General features: G+C 45.6%; 1 long non-coding RNA gene across 1 annotated transcript in view; it reads left to right on the forward strand.

Moving 5' to 3' along the window:
- The window catches only part of LOC129507028 (uncharacterized), a 73,913-nt gene that overhangs the window by 26,149 nt on the left and 23,783 nt on the right, over positions 1–23,981 (forward strand). Inside the window, exons 3-4 of the long non-coding RNA XR_008663915.1 lie at positions 16,744–16,841; positions 18,997–19,085. This is a non-coding gene — a long non-coding RNA (uncharacterized LOC129507028). The remainder of the gene's footprint in view (positions 1–16,743; positions 16,842–18,996; positions 19,086–23,981) is intronic.

The following is a 23,981-nucleotide window of genomic DNA, read 5'->3' on the forward strand; positions in this document are numbered from 1 at the left end:
GCCGGGGGAGGGGGTGGGGCTGCACGGGCGGCCTCCAGCCGGGTTGGCCACAGAGCCGCGGCGTCTTGGGGGCCAGGCCAGAAGGGCCGCTGCCTCGTGAAGCCGCCTGGGGGGTGGGCTCCCTCTGCCCCGGAGCCTCATGGGTCTGGGGGACCCGGGACGCACCCGGCGGCTGGCGGAGCGGGCACGGCCCATGTGCCAACAGCGCGGACCGGGGAGCCGGGCCGGAACAGGCAGGTGCTGGGAGGCACGGGGTGGGGGGTCTGTTGGGGTCCCAGGGCCCCGGGCTCGCTGTGAGCTTGCACAGGTGTGCGTGGGCTCCCTGGGGCAGAGCCGAGCAGTCGCACCAGCGAGGCCATGCGAGACCCTGGGTACCCTCCCATGAGGGCGCGGGACGCCAGGTGCCCTCGGGCAGCGGTCCACTCGGGGACGGCAGGCCCAGCTTCAAGTGCAGCGGGGAACTGATCAGCCCGAGGCCGCTCACCCCGGAGCTGGGGGCCCGCAGCGCACTGCCGGCCAGGCAGCGAGGGCCCCGGCTCGGGGAGGGGCTCCCGGCAGGCCCGGCGTCCGCCTAGGTGCAAGGCTCGCTCACGAAGCTGCGTGGTCCCCCTGAAGGCAGAGCTGGAGGAGTGGGAGCGGCCTCCGGGACCCCGGCGGGCTGGAGAAGCAGGGCCCGGGGGCGCGCCGGGTGAGAGCTGCAGCCTGGACACGCTTGGGGGGCGCCCCTTTGGAGAGCGGCCTGAACCCTACAGGCCGAAGGGAGGCGGGCAGCAGCCCAAGGCCCTCCGACAGGGGGAGGCCGGGCGGGCCAGGGAGCCAGGGGCCTGGAGCAGGGCAGCGGGCGGCTGTCCGGAGGGGCCGGGCCCTGAAGCAGCCACTGTGGGTGCTTGCACCTGACTGCAATCGTGATTTTCCCAATTAGCCCTGGAGGCAGGGCTGCAGGAACCTGGGCTGCCTCGCAGGGGTGAGTCCGCATAGGCCGGTTGGGGTACCCTCCAAGAAGAGCTAGCTGCGAGTCTTGATTGCTGGGGAACTCCAGGACCCGCCCCCCCCCATCAGGCAGGCAGACCAAATGGGGACCGGCTGTCACCACTTTAAATCTGAAAGCTTTCCCTGCTGTGGACTCCCTCCACCATGAGGCCATGCCGGTGCCTGGGGTTTTTCCAGGGCTCGAGGGGCCTGGACTGCAGCTCTGTGGCCTGTGGCCAGCTGGAGGAAAGTGAACTTCTTCCCAAGGGGGCCTGGGCCCCCGGGTCAGGGTCTCCTCCATTATGAGGCACCTGGAAGCCTCGATCACTGGTGGGCTCAGGACTCCCATCAAGCAGCCGGTCCAAATGGAGGCGGAGGGTCACCAGTTTAAAGCCGCCATCCCAGAAGGATTTTGGGGAGGTGGGCATCCTCGGCCCCGACGGGAGTGCAGGTGGTTCAGACTCACCCCAGCCCTGCTGGCCTGGAGGGCCCTGGCTGCCCTCGGCCGGCAGCCAGGTGTGTGCACTGCTCAGGTCTGGGTGGGCCGGAGCCTGGAGCGGGGGGGAGGCCGGAGCGTGGGAGCACGCTGCTGGGTGTCCAAGGCCAGGGCAGGCCAGGCAGGATGCTCCAGGAGCCTCCCGCTCCAGATGCCTGTGGGCCTGGATTGCTGGAGAACCGACGACAGCATCGGGCAGCCCATCCACACGGGGACTGTTTCCAACTTAAATCTTCCGCCTCAGAAAAATTTTCCCTGAGTGGCTCCTGCCACCCTTTCAGGCGGTCGGGGTCGTCCTGGAACAAGGAAGCCTGGACTGCCACCTGCAGCCCAAGGCCGGCTGACAAGGTGCAGTCTGGTGTGGGTGGGATGGGACGGGCCGGGGGTGGGGGGCCCGGCCTGCTGGGAGAAGCCAGGTGACCGGTGAGGGCCGCCGTGGGTTCCAAGCCCCGACCTACACAAATACGCAGGTGGAGGCAAGGGCAGGCCGCCCCCAAACGCGCCACCCCAGCATATTATTTTTGGTTAAAGCCCCTTAAGAAGCCTCCAGCGTAAGAATCACACTATGACTCCTCTGTCTCTAGAAAGCGGGAAGTAAATCTCCCGCGGGAGAGGTACCCGCCTGGGCGGGGATGTAAAGGTGAATTTTAATCACCAGATGCAGAATTCAGAGCCGCGGGGGCTGCGTGGACAGACCCTGTCCTACTACCGCGGCTCAGATTCTGCGAGAGGCTCGGCCTCGGCTCGGCCCGCGGGCCCCTCCAGGTTGGCGGTCGCTTCCTGGCCCGAGGGTCTGTCGGCTTGGGGGATCCGTTTGCACCCAGAGATGCCCCAGGTTTTCTTTGTCCTTGTGCGTCATTTGTCATGAGCATCATTTGTCATGAGAGGCATAGAAGAGGGAGGAGCAGGCTCCATGCAGGGAACCCAGCACGGACTTGATCCTGGGTCTCTAGGATCATGCCCTGGGCTGCTGACGGAGCTAAACCGCGGAGCCCCCCCCCCCCCCGGGCCGCCCTAATTCTTTTTAAATTACTTATTGGAGAGAGAGAGAGAGAGAGAGCAAGAGCACAAGCAGGGGGAGCGCAGAGAGGGGCTGGCAGTGAGGCTTGCTTTGCTCCTACTTTCAAGGGCTCCGTAAATATTCAATTTTTTTATTTTTATTTTTTGCTTCTGTAGAGCCACACGTAACAGGGGTAACCTGTTGTTCCTCCACTGTGAAGCTTCACTTAGCAGAACAGCCTCTTGACCCAGGCCGTTGTCATCGACGGCAGGACGCCCTCCTGCTCCGGGCCGGGTACCCCTCCTCCCTAAAGCCGAACGTGACCCCTTCCTGCCTGTGCCTCCGCGGACGGGCGCTTCAGGTGCCCCCGTATCTTGGATGTTGCAAAAGCAAACGAAGTGGCCACAAGCCTCGGCGCGCGCGCGTCCTCCTGAGGTCGTGTTCCCGTTCCTATGGCCAAATACCCAGGAGGGGGGACCCCGGATCCTGCAGGATGTGGCTTCTCATTTGGCGCGCAGCGGCCGTAGTGTTTTCCACGGCAGTCGGGTCGACTCGCTTACCTGCCGGCAGAGGCCAAGGATCCCCCGTGGGCAGCACGGCAAAGGCTGTCTCCCCGGTGTGCGGTGGGCCCCGTCCAGGGGGGTCCCTGCCTGGTGGGAGGTGGCGGCTCTCTGCAAGGGCAAGTGCCGTCGAGCATCCCTTCCCGTTGGCTCGCTGCGTCTCTCCCGGGTCGGGGCGGGGGGCAGTGACGACTGCGGGGGGCAGTGAAACCGTGCGCTGCAGGTTACTACCCATGTCCGCTTGAGTGAGTTTGAGGCGTCAGGGGTCACCTTCGGGTCTCCTTTCCACTTTGGGTTTGTTCTCACACGTGTCGTAAGCACGCTGTCCCCTGACCTTTCACATGCAGCTGTCCAGTTGCCCCAGCCCCGCATGTTGGACATGCTACCTTTTTTTTTTTAAGATTTTATTTATTTATTCATGAGAGACACACAGAGAGAGGCAGAGACCCAGGCCGAGGGAGAAGCAGGCTCCGTGCAGGGAGCCCGATGTGGGACTCGATCCCGGGTGCCAGGACCAGGCCCTGGGCCCGAGGCGGCGCTGAACCCCGAGCCCCCCGCCGCCCTGACCGTGCTGCCCTTACCCCCTCGTCTGTTCTTGTCAGTTTTGTCCTAGACCAACGGGCAGCCTATGGGGGCTTGGCTTGTGGGACCCTGGGTGGGCCCGCTTGTTTGTGCCAAGACCATGGCCTCCTGGGCTCTACAGACTCCTGGCGCCTCCAGAAATCCAGGACGGCGACGGCCCCCGCTCCGTCCTTCCTCCTCAAGGTTGCCTTGGCCCTTTGGGGTCTCGGGGGCTTTCGTGCTCGCCCTTGGCCTCTGCATTCTAGTTCTGTGCGAAGCAGGACTGTCCTGCTGACGCGGATCCCACGGAACACGCCGACGGCCTCGGGAGGAGCAGTGCCTTGGCGCCGCCGGCCCTCGGTCTCCCCGGGTCGGCGGGGTCCCCGGGTCGGCGGGGTCGTGGCTTTTGGAATAGGGTTCTTTCACCTGCTTGGTTGCATTTCTGCCTTTTTCTCTGTTTTTTTTTTTTTCATTCTAATGTAAACGGGATTCTTTTCCACCTGCCGTCTGTCCCCCGAGAATCGCTCTTTCAGGACCACTGACCCTGTTGCTCAGGCGGTACTTGAGTTTCCATGACTTTTTGCCTCACACCAGAAGTTCTTCCTTCGCATTTTCCTCCCTCCTTGTTCCGTCCTTTCTCCCCGCTGCAGTCCGCCCCTACTTGTTCTTCATGTTCACGCGTTTCCTTCCGTTCCTTTGCTTTCTTGTCCGCTTGTTTCGATGGGGAGATTCCACGTGTAAGGAAGGCCACGTGGCGTTGGGCTTCGTCAGGTGGACCTCACTTGGCGTAATATCCTACGGGTGCGTCCGTGTTACGGCTGGGACATTCTCATGCTCTTAGGGCCGAGTCCCATTCCTGTGTGCACACGCACACGCCACCTTCTTATCCACTTATCCATTGAGTGGACACTCATGTAGCTTCCATGTGGTGGTTAGTAAACAGTGTGGCAATCCACCCAGACCTGCCTGTATCTTTCTGATTGTGTGTTTCTGTTTTCTTTCTGTAAATACCTAGTAGTGGGGCTCCTAATCACATGCTGTTTCCATTTTTGATGTCCTGGGGGAATCATCATACTTTTTTTATGGCATTTCATAATGTACATTCCTATTAAATGTGCACGAGGCCTTTTCATGCATCCCGGCCAGCACTTAGTATTTCTCTTTGAACCTAGCTGGTGTGACCGGTGTCAGATGATACCTGATTTTTTTTTTTAAAGATTTTATTTATTTATTCATGAGAGACACACACAGAAAGAGAGAGAGGCAGAGACCCAGGCAGAGGGAGAAGCAGGCTCCGTGCAGGGAGCCCGACGTGGGACTCGATCCCAGGACCCCGGGGTCACGCCCTGGGCTGACAGCGGCGCTAAACCGCTGAGCCACCCGGGCTGCCCTATACCTGCTCTAAACCGATTTTGGTTTCATTTTGCATTCCCTTGATGATTAATGATATTGAGCATCTTTGCATGTTTCTATGGGCCAGCTGGATGAGTTCTTTGGATTAATGCCTATTCAGGTCTTCTGCCCACTTTTAAATTGGAGTTTTTTTTTTCTTTTTTTTTTTGTGTGTGTGTTGAGTTGTATAACGTCTTTACAGATTTCAAATATTAATCTTCTCTGGTATGTCATTTGCAAATATCTTTTGCCATTCAGTAGGTTACCTGTGGCTATTGTCGAGCTATCATTTGCTGTGTAAAAAGTTTTTTTTTTTAAGCATACTCCCAATAATTTATTCATATTTTGTTTTGTTTCTTCTGCCTAATGAGACCTATGTAGAAAAATGTGGCTAAGGCCAATGTCCTCGGGATTGCTATCCATGTTTTCTTTTGGGAGTTTAATGACTCCAGGTCTCATATTTAGGTCTTTAATCCATTTTGTGCTTATATTTGCTTATGATATTAATAGCTGGTTCTATTTGATTCTTTTGCATACAGCTGTCTGGTCTTCCTTGCACAATTTATTGAAGGGACGGTCTTTTCCCATTGGCCATTCATGCCTCATTTGTTGTAGGTTAACTGATCTTCTAGTTGTGGGTTTACTTCTGGGCTCCCTCTCCGGTTCCATCGTTCTGTGTGTCTGTTTTTGTTCCTGTACCACACTCCCGTGGTGGCTCTGCATTTGTCATACGTTTTATAATCAGTGATTGTGTTATCTCTAGCTTTGTTTTTCCTAAAATCGCTTTGCCTCTTCAGAGTGTTTTGCAATTAACGTACACATTTGTAATCTAGTCCAGTTCTTTGAAAAACACTATTGTCATTTTGATAGAGATTGCTCTGAATCTGTAAGTTTGCTTTCTGTGATGTGGAATTTAAAAATTATTGGTACTTGTCAACTGTGGGCATGTTGTATCGATCTCCATTAGTTGTGCTCCCTTGAATTCCTTTCATCAGTATTTTATAGTTTTCAGAGTGGAGACCTTCATGGTTAAGTTCATTTCTAGGTATTTTTGTCTTTTTTGGTGCAATTATAATTTTTGTGTGTATGTAATTTCTGCTTCCTCCTACTTTGTTCTTAGTATCTTTTGAAACGCAACTAATCTATGTATATTAATTTTGTCTCCTGAAACTATGCATTTTTTTCATTCTCATAGTGTTTTGGTGGAGTCTTTAGTGTTTTATATATATGTATTTTTTTAAATATTTATATGTATATAAATATTGTGTCTCCTGTAAATATGATGGCTTTACTTCTTTCTTATAAGTCTGTTTTTTTTTTTTTAATTGTATGCTTACTGTGGATAAGAGTTCATACTCTACGGAATTAAAGTTGTGAATATGGATATACTTGTTTCTGATTATAGAGAAAAATCAGCTTTTCTTCATTTGGTATTATGTTGTGTGTTTTTCTTATATGGCCTTTATTATATTGAGTTATGTTTATATGCACTTTTCTGAGAATTTTTATCTAGAACAAATGTTGAATTTTGTCATATTTTTATGCATCTTGTGAGATAACCATATGGTCTTTATCCTTGCTTTTGTGTTAATGTATCATATTAGATTGATTTTGGAATATTGAATCTTTTGTGTCCTGGTAATATATACCATTTGATCATAGGGAATCATTTCTTTGATCTGATTTTGAATTCAGTTTGGTAATATATTTGCACTTGTGGTCATTAGGGGTATTGGCCAGAACTACTCTTTTTCTAGTGTGTTTGTCTTATTTAGGTATTAGGGCAATCCTCATCTCGCAGAGTGAATTTAAAACTTTACTTCCTCTTCTGTTTTTTTTTTTTTTTTTTTTTTCGTTTTAAAAGTTTTTGAATAGCTTGATGAAAGTATATATTAACTCTTTTTTAGGTGCTGGAAAAATTCACCTGTGAAGTTATCGGTCCTGGACTTTTGCTTCTGGGAGGGTTTTTTTTTTTTTTTAATTTTTTCCTGCTGATTGTATTTCCTTTTTTGTAATTTGTTGAATTTTCTATTTCTTCTAATTCAATTTTGGAAGAGTGTGTGTTTCTAGGTATCTATTTCTTCTAAATTGTCAATATTGTTGGGATTTGATTTTTCATATTTTCTTTTTTTTAATGATTTTATTTCTTTATTTATTTGAGAGAGAGAGAGAGGCAGGCAGGCAGACTTCCTGCCGAGCAGGGAGCTGGATGTAGGGCTTGATCCCCGGACTGCAGGATCATGACCTGAGTTGAAGGCAGATACACTATTGACTGAGCCATCCAGACGCCCCAATTTTGCCTATCTTCTTATAACCCTTTTTGTCTTTGTGTTGTCTGATGTTATTTTTCCTATCTTCCTTCTTTCCTTGATGATTCTTGCTAAAGATTTATCAATTTCGTCTTTTCAAATAGCTCCCCTTTTTATCGAACTTTTTTTTTTTAAGGCGTCTTTTTGTTTCTGCTCTAATCTTTATTTTCTTTTTTCCACTAACTTTGTTTTTTTTTTTTTATTGTTTTTCTAGTTCCTTTAGGTATATGGTTCAACTGTGAGATTTTTTTGTTTCTTGAGGGTTGTATTAACTTTCCTCTTAGAACTGCTTTTGCTCTGTTGAAAATATTTGTATCATTTTGTTTCCATTTTCTTTAGTCTTTATGTAATTTTTAGTTTCTTGTTTTGATTTCTTCATTGACCTCCTTTTGTTTTAGTATTATGTTGTTTAACTTACATGTGTTTGTGTTTTATGCAGTTGTTTTCTTGTAATCAACTTCTAGTCCTACTGCTGTGATCAGAAAAGATGCTTGATAGGATTTTAGTCTTCCTCAATGTCTTGAGGCTTGTTTTGCGTCCTAATATGTCATTTATATGGAGAACGTTACCATGTGCATTTGAAAAAAAAATATGCGATCTGTTGTTTTTGGATGGGATGTTCTGAATATACCTGTTAAGCCTTTCTAGGATAATGTGTTTCAAAGCCACTGTTGGCTTAATTTTCTGTGGAATTTTCTGTCTGGATGATCTATCCATTGTTGAGTGCTAAATTCTCCTACTGTTACTATATTGCTGACAGTTTCTCCCTTTGTCTCTTAATATCACTTTAATTTTTTAGGTACTCCTATGTTGGATACATACATATTTACAATTTTTATATTCCCTTGTTTTATTGATCATTTTATCATTATGCAATGTCCTTCTTTGTCCTTTGCTACAGTCTTTGTTTTATTGTCTATTTTGTCCAAAAGCATTGTTACCCTAGATTTTTTTTCCTTCTATTTGAATGCAGTATTATTTTCCATGCCTTCACTTTCAGACTGTATGTATTTTTAGGTTTGAAGTGAGTCCCTTGTAGACAGCATATAGATGGGTCTTTTTTTTTTTTAATCCATTCAGTTACCCTATTTCTTTTGATTGGAACATTTAGTCCATTTAATTTTAATGTGATCATGGATATTTGTGTACTTCTTATCATTTGGGTAATCGTTTTCTGAATGATTTTTGTAGTTCTTTTCTGTTCCTTCTTTTCTTGTTCTCCTTTTTGTGGTTTGATGGCTTTCTTTAGTGTTATGCCTTGAATCCATTCTTTTTATGTTTTTGTGTATCTATGGTAGGCTTTTGATTTGTGGTTACCATGAGATCATATATAACATTGCATGTATCCAGCAGTCTATATTAAGTTGATGGTGTATAAGCTCTAACAAAAATTAAGAGCACTAAATTTTTATTACCCCCTCAATATTTCATGTAAATGAAGTTATATTTTACATCCTTTTATTTTGTGTATCCCTTATCTAACTTTAGCACATATAATTGATTTTACCACTTTTATGTTTTAACTCCATACTGGCTTTATAAGTGAAGTGATTACTACCTTTACTGTGTTTGTTTTTATTAGTGATTTTTTTTTTCCTTTCATAATTCTCATTCTTCTAGTTGTGGCCCTTTCTTTCCACCTTGAGAACTCCTTTTAGCATTTCTTGTAAGGCTGGTTTAGTGGTGATTAACACCTTTAGCTTTTGTTTGAGAAACCCCTTATTTCTCCAATTCTGAATGATAACCTTGCTGGCTAGAGTACTTGGTTGTAGTTTTGTGTTTTGTTTTGTTTTGCTTTTTTTTTTTTTTCCTTTCAGCACATTGAATATATCATACCGTTCCTTTTTGGCCTACAAAGTTTCTGTTGAAAAATAGCCCTTGTATCACTTGCAAGGGGTTTCACTTGTATCACTTGCAAGTTAATGTTTGTTTCACTTGTATCACTTGCAAGTTAATGTTTGTTTTCCTCTTACTGCTTTTAAGATTCTCTCTTTGTCATTAATTTTTGCCATTTTAATTATATGTCTTCATGTGGACTTCCTTGGGTTCATCTTGTTTGGGGCTGTCTCACTCTGCTTCCTGGACCTGGATATCTGTTTCCTTCCCCAGATTAGGAAAGTATTCAGTTATGATTTATTCAAGTGAGTTTTCTGTCCACTTCTCTCTTCTCCTTTTGGGATCTCTATAACATGAATGTTATTGTGCTTGATGATGTTATAGAGGCCCCTCAACCTACTTTTATTTATTATAATTTTTTTTTCTGTTTAGCTTGGTTGTTTCCATTACTCCATCTTCCAGATTAATGATCCATTCTTCTACATATTCTAATCTGTGGTTAATTCCCTCTAATTAAGTTTTATTTCATTTCATTTATTCTTTAGCTCTAAGCTTTTTTTTTTAAATTTTTATCTCTTTGTTGAAGTTCTTTATTTTTTTTTCTTTGTTGAAGTTCTCAGAGCTCATCTACTCTCAAGTCTGGTGAGTATTTTTATGACTGTGACTTTGATCTCTTTATCAGGCATATTGCTTATCTTCATTTGCTTTCACTCTTTTTCTGTGATTTTTTCTTATTTTTTTGGAAGATATCCTATTTTCCATTTTTTTCTAACTTTGTTTCTGTGTATTAGGTTGGGTAGCTACCTCTGGTCTTAATTTTGTGACCTTGTGTAGAAGTTGTATGGTGCCCTGTAGTGCAATCCCCTTTGGTCATGAGAATCAGGCAACCTAGAAGTGTCCCCTGTGTGAATGGCATGCACCATCTTGTTGTGGCTCTGCTGTGTGATTGCTGTGGGCCTGCCAGTGGCTGGGGCTGGCCTTCAAGCCAGATGGCTGCAATGATTCAAATCCTATGCTGTGGGGATAGTAGGCAGGGCTTGCTCCTTGTGCTGATGAGAGGCCTGACTGTAGCCACTGTGGGATATGTCTGGTGGGGCTGACACTCAGCCAGTCTATAATTTGCCTCTGCAACAGCTGCAGGTGTACCAAAGGGCACGGCTTCATCCTACACAGCCAACAAAGAGGCCCAGCTGGAACTGGAAGTGTTCTGGTGTGTGGGGTTCTCTCATCTGCTTCAGGGCAGAAATTCCTTTGAGGGGGGCCCTGGTCCAAGCCAGGACTACCTGCCAGGTGTGACCTGGTAGGAGCTGTTTTGGAGAGATGCCTGCCAAAGTTAAGGGCTTGGGTGGAGTTGGTCTACTGGAGAATGCCAGAGTGGGGCACAGTGCTAGCAAGGTAGATGGAGAATGTTAAAACTGGCTATTTACATTAGAAAATACAGCCTTATGCAGACTGATCACTCTTGGATACTCCTTACAAACTCTCAGTATTTATGGTTTAAATTTCCTCTTGCTGTAGTTGCATCTTTATATGTTTTTCTGGATAAGCTCCCAGCAGGGGCCCTCAGAAGCTATGACATTAGTTCTTGTGGGTGAGAACAGAGGAGGTGAAGACATCCTGATACAACTTAATTGTGATATCAACACAACTTTATTTTATTTTTATTTTTAAATTTTATTTATTCATTCATGAAAGACAGAGAGAGAGGCAGAGACACAGGCAGAGGGAGAAGCAGGCTCCATGCAGGGAGCCTGAAGCAGGACTCAATCCCAGATCTCCAGGATCACACCCTGGGCTGAAGGCGGCGCTAAACTGCTGAGCGACCCGGGCTGCCCTCAACACAACTTTACTTCTAAAAACAACTTTCTTGGGGGTCTATGTCCTATATTAGTGCATTTGAAATCATATTCTACCAATTCACAACACTCTACCCTAGTGTCATTCAGATCCTTGTGGATTCATGTAGAGATTGACGTGCAAGTTTCCACTGCTTCATCAGCTTCCCTAAGCATTTGTTATCTCCATTGATTAAAGTTTTCTCAACAAGTAGATAGATGGTGCTTATAGTGAAGAGAGAGGCGGAAAGTTGAGCTTGGTGATGCCAATAATGCAGTTATGTCATCAGTTGCAATAAGGTAACCAAAAATGGTGATTGATGAACAGGATGTCACAGACTCAAGTTATATTTGGAACAGAAGGTAATGTTCCATTTTTTGAACAGTGGCATGACCACTATTGAAGGTATTGGAGGAGTGTGTATGGCTTTACTGAGTATGACATCCAAAGTGAGCAATAGGCAAAGGAGTGAGGCTGATAGGCAGCATGCTGCACTGACCTACTTAGTAAGATTAATAGGGTTAGACATGCATAGCAGATTCCTGCCTATAAAATATAGTGTCCTATAAATCTGCAATTCTTTCTTGTTCCTGCCACTCCTGGAAATCTGTAGGTGTTATGGCATCATTGACACTCTTGTCCCAAGTATTATCACTCTGCATCATACTAAGCTAATATTGGGCATCTAGTATTGATACAAGGTGGTGTTCCACAAACCTCAAATTTTTATAGATGAATCATATTATGGTCTTTAATTTGTCATAATATACTTTTTCCTTTGGTCACCAAGTACTGTTTTATTATGGCAGGGCTATGATTTCCCCAGTACTATAGATATTCTTATGTTTTGTAAGTATTATTACAGATTTCCTTTTATTTTGGATTCTGGAGTGGGGTTAAGGCTAATTCTTTTTTTAAAAAAAGATTTTATTATTCATGAGAGAACACAGAGAGAAAGGCAGAGACACAGGCAGAGGGAGAAGCAGGCTCCATGCAGGGAGCCCAACGTGGAACTCGATCCCGGGTCTCCAGGATCACTCCCTGGGCTGAAGGCGGCGCTAAACCACTGAGCTACCCGGGCTGCCCTAATTCTTATCTCTGTATCTGCGGCAATACTAATTCAGTAGGAGTTCCTTTCATCTTCTCCATATCTGTAGGATAGAACTTGCCACCTCCTGGATCATTTTAGTCCAAGATTTCATGCCTAATTGTCAGTAAGCAACCTAAGCTTTTGCTTACACAAACCACGACACCTTTCTTTTTTTTTATTTTTTATTTTTATTTATGATAGTCACACACAGAGAGAGAGAGAGAGAGAGAGAGGCAGAGACATAGGCAGAAGGAGAAGCAGGCTCCATGCACTGGGAGCCTGACGTGGGATTCGATCCCGGGTCTCCAGGATCGCGCCCTGGGCCAAAGGCAGGCGCCAAACCGCTGCGCCACCCAGGGATCCCCCCACGACACCTTTCAATCGACCCAGAGGCAGTTGGGCTGTACAATAAGAGGAGTTCCATAGTAGGCCTCGTTCCTCAGCCCATCCTTACATTAGTTTTTCTGTGAAGTAGGTGCCCGGGGAATACCGAAGCGAGCAATCCAGATTTCTAAGTCTCAAATAGTGGATTTTTTTTTTGGATTATTTTTTTATTATTTCTTCTGCAAAGAGAGAGTAATCTATGTGTCTATAATGGTGCATGCTTATAGCTTATTCTCTGCAACGGGTCAGGGTTCCATGGAATTGGTTTGTATAATTTGGAAAGGTTTGTTACCTTTGGCCTTACCTGGATGACTCCATGTCCTGCTGAATGAATGAATGAGTCCTCTAAGCTTCAACATGTTGATAATCCTCACGTTTCCTAATTTAAAATTGAGGCTACTTGGTAGTTATATCCGGGTTTCTTTTGTCCAACCACGTTCCAGTGCCACGTCCGCCAGCATGACCTGCTTGGTGAGGGGCCCACCCAATGATCCCGTCAGTCGGGATGCTGTGTGTCCGTGTTTTGTGTCTCGTTGCCCTTCTTGTTTAGATATGGCTATGCTTTGACTTGGTTTCCTCTGTAGCCACGAATCCTTGTGTTTTTTTCAGATAAATTATAGGAGTCTTGGCTTCTTGGGCTTTCTAGTGCGTTTGTCTACCTGGTTATCAAACTTGGCTACTTCAGACTTGACCTTCTGACGTGCACACACCTGCTTAATCACCATGGAGATGTCGTCCAGCGCTATTCCCTGCCAGATGTCCTTACTAGGCCTTCTATGTCGCAGTCCTTTCCTGCCATGGGCTGACCAAAGAGCTACTCATGTACCCACTGTCCTGGGCCCAATCTGCACATAGACGCCTCCTTCTGATTTTCCGAGCAGACTGTCCAGTGGCCAGTTGTGTGGCTACCAACTCAGTCTATCGCACTGATCGTCCTGAGCCTGCGTCTGTCCGACCAGCCCCAGTTCCCGAGGCCACCGAGTGGCAGCACACGCTGGACGCCAGCGGGGAGCCCTGTGCCCTGAAACCCTGCGTGTGGACTGCTGTGGACCAGGGAGTCCTCCGGCCACTGCCCAGGCTACGGCTGGAAATCCAGCTGGCATGGTTGGGGCTATTCGGGTCACACAGTGGACCCCCGGCTGCAGGCCCCACGCAGGTGGGTACCGGGTTGAGGTAACGGTTAATGCTCCAGAACGGGTCTCCTTTATTTGTCAGGGCTGTTTTCCCTGCTGCTGAAGGCCTGGTTGGAGTTTTCGTCTAAGTGGTTTCTCTCCTGTCCGTGGCTCTGTAGTTCCCGGGGCCTCTGGACGCCCAGGTGAGCCCCTCAACCGGCCCATACGTGTTGGCAGAACGTGGGACCTTCAGGGTAGAGCCCAGGTGCGTAAACCTGGAGGTTCTGTGGTGGTTCAGGCCACAGTGCTGCTGCTGCAACCTGGGGAGAGCCGGGCGCTGGGTTATACTCAGAGTCCTCGCTAGCTGGTGCCAACGTCTTACACGTTCTTACAGCATTTTTGAAATACATAGAGGCTGGGTCTCGAGTCTCTATCCATCTAAATTCCCTGCTCTTCCTCTTTAGTCCATAAATGCATTTTTTTATTTTTTTAAAGATTTTATTCATTTATTCATGAGAGAGAGAGAGAGAGAGAGAGATGCATAGATAGAGGCAGAGGGAGAAGCAGGCTCCACGCAGGGAGCCTGACGTGGGACTCGATCCCTGGTCTCCAGGATCAGGCCCTGGGCCGAAGGCAACACTAAACCGCTGAGCCACCCGGGCTGCCCTAAATGTGTTTGAAGATTGCCCCCCAGGGTGGTTGTGCTGTAGCCAATATCCAAACAGGCCTATCTGTCTCTGAGCTGCTGCTCTCGCGGTAGGAGCTGACCTGCAGCCATGCAGCTGACGACTGCGTGTGCTGTCCTCATGCCCCCAGAGGCCCGGATGGTGCCTGCAACGCCTACTGTGGCGTGGGGCTCTCTGGACCTCGCCTGGGTCAAGTTTCCATTTTCTGAGTGTAAGGAATCCAGTTAACCCTATTTTTCCCCGAGCCTGTTCCTTTTCCCCCGTTATCTGCATAGGTAAGGATGTCCTCAGCATAGGGAACAGTGGTCTGTCATCACAGGCCTGGGTGTCCGTGTTAGGAGGCGGTGGCTCTTCCCGGGCTGCTGAGGTGAGCCCGTGGTGGCCCAGCACACGGTATCGTCCGCCCTCCCGCGGGAACGCACTCGGGGGTTGGCTCTGCTCATCGCTGGACCAGCAGGGACCGTGTCCCGTAGTGTGTCACCGTGTCATGAAGTGTGCGTCCAGGGGTGATCGGGTTATGACCCTGCTATATCCCAGAGTGCTCCCTCGGTTGGGGACAGTGTGGAAGTCCCTACACCATCCTGGAAATCTCCATGGCCCGTCGGGCTTTAGCGGTGCACACTGGGTTACCAGGCAGTGCACTAGCAGGCACGCTCATTTGTTCCTTCGGGGGTTCCCGGAGGTTTCCCTGACTTGAGCACGTTCCATGACCTCCACGCCAGGAAGGTCTTCTGTGTGGGGGAACTATAAGGCGTTTAACCCCAGTGGGTGCTCTCTCATCTCTTGTTAGGAATCTGCACACCCATGTCCCGGAGGTTAATGCTCGTCCTGATCCCTCAGCTAGCACCCTTCCGGTGTTAGCTTTCCTTAGGTTCGTGGCCTGGCCTGGCCTCATCGTCGGGAGCCTCCATCTAACGACGTAGGAGCGTCTGTAGTCTTTTCACTTACAAAGGGGTTTCTATGGACTTGGCCAGAGTCACCCATGCGCCACTGTGGCCAGTGCGGGCCCGGAGGGCTCAGGGCTGTGTTCCACTTTAGCCATCAGTGACTTGTCTAGTCCTAGGATTAGGCTTTATCAAGGGGTTGGTGTTGACGGTTCGTGGGTTAATGGGTCTAGGTGTTTGTGTTCTCTTGGTCTATTTACACTGTTGGCTCTTTCCATTTCTCTGTGCTGTTGTAGTTTCCGGGGTGTCTATTTGGGTTTCTAGCTTTATAATGTTGTTCAAGTGACGTGGTCTGAATGGTTTATGTGCCCAGAGGGGCTCTAGCTGCAGGGCTCCATGGTCTGTCTATACTCGCAGAGGCCCGTCTGTCTACACACATGACTCTTCAGGGTAGAGCTCGTCTCCTGACTTCGTTCCTCAGCTGGTTTTACCAAGCCAGTCGGCTCTCCAGGGTCTCTGGCACCTGCACACACTGTAATAACGGCTGCCTGCTGGGGGTGGGGGGCAGCTTTTAGGATGACTTAAAATCTGGCCTGTGCCCCTGCCTGGCGGGGGGGGGGGGGGGCGTCTCCTTTGAGTCCGAGCCAGTGCCCTGCTTTCGTTAGTGTGGCCGTTCCCCGAAGGGCCGTGCAAGGAAGGGCCGTGCCACACAGGCCGCTTAGTGTCCCCGTGGCTGCTGCCCCGGCCACCAGGGGCCCTTGTGATTGAGGAGCAGCCCCTGCAGATGCTCAGAGGTCGCGAGCCCAACCTGCACAGTCTCTGCTCCGGTGAGGGTCGGGCCTGTCCTCCTTCGGGCCCTCACTCTCAGAGCCACTCGAGCGGGGTCCGGGTCCACTTCTGCTTTCGTCACTTCTTGCCCGTTACGTGTCTCCCTTCAGTCACTCTGATTGGTTCCATGGGAGCGTTTGTTATGGTTTTGTCTATTTTTGTGGGCCTAGCGCGTGGTAAGTTAGCTCCCGGGTGAGAAGGCTTAAAGTAGTCCTTGTCCTTAAGGCGTGGACGGTGCCCTCAGGAGCAGAGGGATCCGGGGTTCCTCCTACACTGGAGACACCACTTCTTGTGCTGGTACCTTTCTGCCTGTTGGCAGGGTACTTTGTGCTTCTAATAAGTGCACTGAAAAGGGGTTTTTATTGCTTTTTAAGAATATCGAGGCTGTAACTCACTGGGTTGGGGGATAGGCCAACATAACTTATAATTAAGGAGACTCCAGATGTTGACCTAAGTCCAGTCTGGACCTTCAATAGGTCCCTAGGGATCCTCAGAAAAATTTATTATAAACTATTTTACCCCTCAACCACCTCTGGTCAATTTTGTCAGGTTAGTAATTAAGGTATATTTACAGGTGACCTCTCCTGCCTTTCAGTGTTTTTCAAAATGTTTCTAATGGAGGCCTGATGATGGGGTTCATCTAGTGCAGATCAGGCCACAGTGGTGAGAGTAGCATAGAGTTTCCCTGTTACACAGAAAGTGTCGAGAGAAGCCTGGTCGCAGGAGTGGGGTTTGAGGGTAGAAGGCATCTGCCTAATTACAAGATCTAACCTATTTCAATGTTCGTGTTCTCCCTCAAGGCAGGGCCAGGGGAATGTGGCCTGTCTTACCAGCGCTAAATTGGGTGAACGGAGGAGGTACCTTTCACAGCCACAGAGGCCTAGGAACCCTACACACAGTAAGTACAATGGGGTCCACATTGCAGTGGCTGCCTCAGTGGTTTTGGGACAGTGGGCTCCCTTTACCCTAAAAATTTTGGTGGTTGGGGAGAGGCCCTAGCTCCATAGGCCTGGATGGCCCAAGCCGCCATGTACAGCTGACAGGGTGCACGCTGCTCCTGCAGGGGAGCGTGCTGGGGATAGCCAGGAATCTAGAGCAGGGCAAGCCCAGGTCACAGGAGGCACTATTGGGGATACCTGGCATTTGCCCAGTTCCAAGCCACAAGTTACACAAGTCACTCCCCCTGAAGGCAGAAGTGGAGGAAACTGGACCGACTATTGCTGGGGTTAGGCCAGTCTGACTGGGGTAGGTATCCTCCAGGGAGATACCTCTGAGATCCCGGATTACTGGTGATGCCACGGTCCTCATCAGGCAACCAGTCCAAATGCGGACTAGAGGCACTAGTTTAAAATATTCCCAAAGTGTCGGCTTTAAGTGATGGACGCCCACTGGGCAGGAGGTGATGCAGGTGGCTGGGGACCAGCCAGAGCTTCACTGGCCAATCCAGGCCCATGCTATGCAGCACAGGCCCTGGAGATCAGGGTAGCCAGAGAGCTGGAGCAGGGTGTCAGGAGAGTCCAGGTGTTTACAGTGGCATCTGCCTGCAGGACTCTGGCCTGCCTTGTCAGGATGTGGCCATTAGGAGAGGCCTGGGAGCCTTGGTTACTGGTTTGGGAAAAGAAAACATGAGAAAAAAAAAAAGTTTTATGATGTGCATACAGAAGCTCAAACACAAAATTGAGACCCAAAGCAATGACCAATGCAGGCAGGTTTCATATGTTTTAGACAAAGAAACCTAAATCTGCGAGGAATTTAGAGGATGAAGAAAACTTATATTAGTAAGGAATTCTAGACAGAACCTGGGCTGGGGTAATAAAGCAGTAAAAGTAACAAAGATTTGTATATTATAGGCTTCTCTGGCCCTGAATTCCCGGGCTCTGATTAAGAATGTCTACCTCTTGGTGCAGGATGGTACCTCTTTTTTTTCTTTCCTCCCCACTCCCCCCCCCCTTTATTTTTAATTTTCGAGAGAGAATGAGCATGTGTGTGCCCGTGGGGGGCGGGTGTGGGGGAGGAAGGTAATCTCCAGGAGACTATACAGAGGTTCGATCTCATGACCCTGAGATCATGACCCAAGCCAAAAGCAAGAGTCAGGCCAGCCCTGGGTCCTGATGGTTCCCTCTTCTGGAACTTTACTGGAAGGTTCACATACTGAGCCTGGAGAATTTTTCATCTTGTTGAATCGGTCTCAGTCCTGACAAGGACACAGTTCATTAAACTCAATTCAGGAGATGGTCTCACAGTTACGTTCCCTAAGTTAGGTCTATGGTTCAAGTAATCAAGTATTAAGTCATTTCTACAGAGATAAAGGGAAAATAATGGTTACTAATTGGAGCAAAGTATAAACCAGGTTCTCAGTTCTGAGGGTAACCAGTGGAGGTTTCTAGACGTTGGTTTCTAAGCAGCTCTGGACAAGGGCAGGCAGCCACAGTCAGATCTCTCTGGTTGCAGTGTAAATGTCCTGGCGATCTTTGTACTGGCCTCTGCGTGGTCACCCAAAGATTATCCATACAGAGGCTGTTGTGCTGATTTCTCTGGTCCCATGATGTCATTCATATTCAGCTTTCAATGCTTCAAAAAAAGGGGGGACATTTTATTTCTCAATGATTTCAAGTCCAAACAATGGGAGTTCATCAGAAGTGTTACTTTGGAAAGATGTAACCAGACATTTGAAAATCTGTAAGATTTCAGGCTCTACTTTCCAGGTAGGAAACAAAACCTCAAATACAAGTAACAAGAACTGGAATCCAGTATCTAAGAGTTCACTTAGTTTCACTTAAAACAATTTTTCTATAATCACTCCCATTTCTACCAATTATAACCACAGGAAGACTGGTTTGTTTGCAAATAAGGCCGGTTTCAGTGAATTTAGCTTGATTATGTAAGTGCAGTGAGTAGTAAGTGGTCATATAGGCTCTTTTAAGTCTGCTTTGCTGGAACTTTTCATAAGGCAGCACAGACTGAATTTTTAAGAGTCTCTTGAGGCTAAGAAATAAAATCATCATGCTTTGCCCTCAATACCTTCTGATTTGGGTTACCTTTTTTCTTATCAGAGTCCCCAAAATGTCCTGAGGTTCCCACACCTGCCTGGAAATGACCTTCTTTACCTACCTGGGAAGGATGTTGAAACCCCATAAGCAAGGTATCACACTGAGATTTCTAAGGTACTTTATTGGCTCCTTAAAGCTGTCTGGTCACATGTGAGCCTTTGCAGATCTCTCTTAACTATGACATTCCAGTCAAAACCTTAGTAATAAAAGGTTTTTATTAAAAACCTTCAGGTTTTTAAGACCTTTGGGTTTAAAAACCTTGGGACATAGTGCTCCCAACTATGTCCTAAGGAAAACAGATTCTTACTGACCATGAGTGATGTATCTCTGTGAGTAATTATGACTACTCACTGAGAGTTTCCAAATTCTGGGGGAATCAGGTAGAAGACAGATGTTTTCATTTTGCTTACAGATGTATAATTTATCAAATTTCTGTGGAAAGGCTTTCCTATATCTGGAAAAAAGATTTAAAAAAGAGCAGGATGTCAAACAAAAAGTCATAAAGATTATAATTTTCAGTTTATCGAGTCCTGTTTGTAGTTTCTGTTGATCTTGATCTTCTGTTAGTTTTATGAAGCCATGAGTTTCTCCATTCGTTCTCTAAATTCTTACTCAGTTCAATGGTATAATCTAAGTTATTAGAGACCTGTATTCTACAGTCATCAGTCTTTTCCTTGAATCTCCTTGATGATGAAGCACTTTTGCAGAAGCATCAAGGTAAAACAACTGTCTGTAAATGACAAAAAGACTTAGAAATGGTAATGGTTAAAGATCTGATTAGAATTCATTACAATGCAATTGACAAAGAAACTGGGTAATTTCTATGATGCTCAGCACTTCAAGATAATAATTAGAATTATATAACATAGAATTATACTATAATCCAGGATATATCAGCTTTCTAGGAGTTTCATGTAACTTCTAGCTTACTTATCTTAATCATATTTATGGAAATATAATCTAAGAAGGTTAGGCATCACCTATTTGACAATGATTCCCACGTAATTTAACGTACCAAATAAGCATAATTAACATCTTTCTTTTATGAGGAGAATTAATCCTTGAAATCTTGCAGGGATCCTGTGGGAAATTTCAAACTCAAAAACACTTGATTTTAGAATTTGATTTTGGGAGGTTTGTCAAAAAAAAAAGTTCAGACTTTTCATTAAACAGAATCACAGATTATAAAACAATGCTTGGTTATCCATTTAACTAAAGTGGCAAAGACTTCACAGGCAAATTTTTTTCTAAGTAATCAAGGACTTGAAGACAAAACACACCTTTTGTTTTTCTAAATAGATTATATTAAAAGTTAAAAACCTTTAAGAAACAGAGACAAAAAATGAATTTTAGTTTTGTTCTACCTTTTTATATTAAAACTCAAATCCAGCATAACCACACATTAAAATTCATTTTAAAGATTCCCTGTTTTACAAACCTTTCAAGGCTTTTTTTCCCCCTACATTTAGATTCTTACCTGTTTTTTTTCCTTTTTAAATAATTAGTCTCATTTTAGGATTAAAAAAACACATGTCCTACTTTTCTTTTTATTACATAATATCACATATTAATTATAATTTTAACCCTTAGAAACTTTATACTGAAAAATAATGAGCAATTAATTTACTTAATGCATCTTTAGATTGATGAATACATTCAGAATTGGCCAATCTCTAGAAATATGTGCTTCTTCATAACATAATCTTCCAATAAATAAAATCATAATCTTCCAATAGTTTTTTTTCCACAAAAAAAAACTTTACTAGAGATTAAGTTTATTTTATTGGGAGATAAGTTCATTGAATATCTAGATTAACTCCTCACTTAGCAAAGGTTTCAGGTTACCAAAAACACTGTAGGTAAAACTTTTAAAATAGTTTCTCCACAAAAACTTCACAAGATATCAGTCAGCCACTCTCAACTGTTTTGTTGTAGGAAAATTCTGTAACCTAATCAAACTTACAGGAAAGATGTCAGAGTAGGAAGATCCTAGGTTTACCTCATCCCATGGATACACCTAGATTATACCCACCTCCCTGTAAGTGTCCCAGAAAACCACCCAAGGACTGAAAGAACAGACTTTTCATAGTTAATCTCAGAGAAGAAGCCACATCGAGAATGCCTAAGTACATGGACCTCTGTAGGTTCCAGCCCAAACCCCACCCGCACTCTTTCCTATGAATATGCCCCATCTAGCCATACTGGGCAGGAGTTCCTCCAAAATGGCTCCAGGTATTTTCCCATAGGCAGATGGGTGCAAATCTTGCTTACATTGTGATTCCCACCCTTATCTTATCCTGCAAACTCTCCCATCCAATCTGCTCCACTTGGCAAGAGTCCATCCAAAGTGGCACCACAAGCAAAGCATTGTGCAAGCAGACCTGATTGTGGCCAGCACCACTCCACAGTGACTCCTGCTCTGGGGAAAGTGAAAATAACCACACACATTAGTTTGCAGCCCCAGCAGTGGGCTTGGAGCAGACATATGGTCTGACTGCAGGCCCTACTCACCAACAAAACCTCTCCGGGGACCATGCTGGGAGAACATGCTGCAGTTCAGTGCAACCACAGTTCTTGCAAATGAGCTGAGGGCGGCATCTGGTCTTGGTGGCCCCAGACTGGCCCCTTAACCATATAGTGACCAAAACCTGCCCATAAAAGGCAAAGAGCCATTGAAGACAACTGGACTGAAGTCAAACACATCTCACCTACAAAAGAAGGCTACACACAACACACATAGCCAATAACCCTGAAGCATTAGGTTCTGCTGCATAGGAGACATCACATTGCAGGGCACTTATAGGACCTCTTCTTCAGAGGCCACTAATTTCAAAAGCAAACATAGCTGACTTTCCTAACACATAGACACGGAAAGTTAGACAAAATGTGAAGACAGAGGAATATGTCCCAAATGAAAGAACAGAACAAACTCACAGCAAGAGAGCTAAACAAAATGGAGATAAGCAATAAGCCAAACAGAAAATTTAAAGTAATTGTCCTAAAGATACCCACTGGATTTGAGAAAAGAGTAGAGGATTTCAAAAAAAAATATTAGAAAGAACCACTCAGAGATGAACTCAACTGAAATTAACTAGTAGACAAGAGGATGCAGAAGAATTGATCAGTGACCTGAAGGACAGAGTAATAGAAAGCAACTAAATAGAATGGGAAAGAGAAAAAAGAATATTAGAAAATGAGAATAGGTTGAAGCAACACAGTGACACCATCAAGTATAATAACATTCACATTATAGAGATTCCAGAAGAAGAGAGAGAAAAGGGGGCAAAAAGTTTATTTTAAGAAATAAGAGCTGAAAACTTCCCTAATCTGGAGAAGAAAACAGAAATCCAGATCCAGGAGGCACAGAAAGCCCCCAACAAATACAACCTCATTTGGTCCACACCAGGACATAATAGTTAAAAATGGCAAAAAATTCTGATGAAGAATTTTAGAATTAGCAAGAGAAAACAGTTACATACAATGGAAACCCCACAAGACTATCCACTGACTTCAGGCATGATATACTCAAAATGCTAAAAGGGAAACATCTGTAGCCAAAAAATGATAGCTTTGCTGGATAGCATATAAGTATAGAAGTTTCCCTGACAAAAAAAAAAAAAGTTAAATTCATGAACACTAAACCAGACCTACAAGAAACGTTAAGGGGGATTCTTTGAGTGGAAAGGAAAGAACATAGGAAGAATAAGAAATAAGGGAAATTTTTCACAGGTACATATAAATATGATAAAAATAGTATATTAATCCCTTAAAAAACCAGTATGGAGGTTAAAGCATTACAGCAGTACAATCAAATATATCCATGAAAATCAGTCAAGGCATTCACAAAATAAAAGGATGTAAAGTATGAAAACATACCTAAAATGTGGGCTGGAGGGAATAAAAAATTTAGTGCTTTTAGAATGGGTTCAAACTTTAGCAACCATCAAGTTAATATAGACTGCCATATGCATAGGATATTATATATAAACCTAATGGTAACCACAAATCAAACCACAGACCTAATGGTAATCTGTCAGATATGCAAAAACTAAAAAGAAAGGAATTCAAGCATATCATGAAACCACAAGAAAGCAAGGAAAAAACAGGAACTACAAAAACAACCATAAAACAAGTAACAAAATGGCAATACTTCTTGATAATTATTTTGAATATAGGACTAAGCTACCTAATCAGAAAAATTGGGTGATAAATTGATTACATGGGAAGACCCATCTATATGCTGCCTACAAGAGACTCATTTCAGACCTAAAGACATATACAGATTGGAACGGAAGGGATGGAGAGCACTTATCATGCAAATGGAAGCGAAAAGAAAGCTGGAATAACAATACTTACATCAAACAAAATAGGCTTTAAAACAAAGACTGTAACAAGAGACAAAGAAGGATACCACATAATCATAAAAGGAACAGTTCAACAAGAAGGTATAACAATAGTAGGAGAGCCTAGGTGGCTCAGTTGGTTAGGCAGATGACTCAGTTTTGGCTCAGGTCATGATCTCAGGGTCCTGGGATCGAGCCCTGCATCAGGCTCTGCACTCAATGAGGAGTCTGTTTGAGGATTCTCTCCCTCTATCTCGCCCCATCTCTAAAATAAAATCTTTAAAAAAAAAAGGTATAACAATTGCAAATATTTATGCACCCAACATGGGAGTACCCAAATACATAAAACAGCTAATAACAAACATAATGGAAGAAATTAATAGTGATGTAATAATAGTAGTGGGTTTTAACACCACACTTTCATCAATGGATAGGTCACCCAGACCAAAAATCAACAAGGAAACAGTGGCTTTGAATGACAAATTGGACCAGAAGGATTTAACAAAATACTCAGCAAAATACACACACTTCCAGTGAACATGGAAAATGCTCCAGAATAAATCACATTAGGCCACAAAACAAGTCTCAAGAAATTAAAAAAAAATGAAATCATAACATGCATCTTTTCTGATCACAATTCTATGC

This window comes from Nyctereutes procyonoides, unplaced genomic scaffold, assembly GCF_905146905.1.
Source record: "Nyctereutes procyonoides isolate TBG_1078 unplaced genomic scaffold, NYPRO_anot_genome, whole genome shotgun sequence".
In the NCBI taxonomy this organism is placed as follows: domain Eukaryota; kingdom Metazoa; phylum Chordata; class Mammalia; order Carnivora; family Canidae; genus Nyctereutes; species Nyctereutes procyonoides.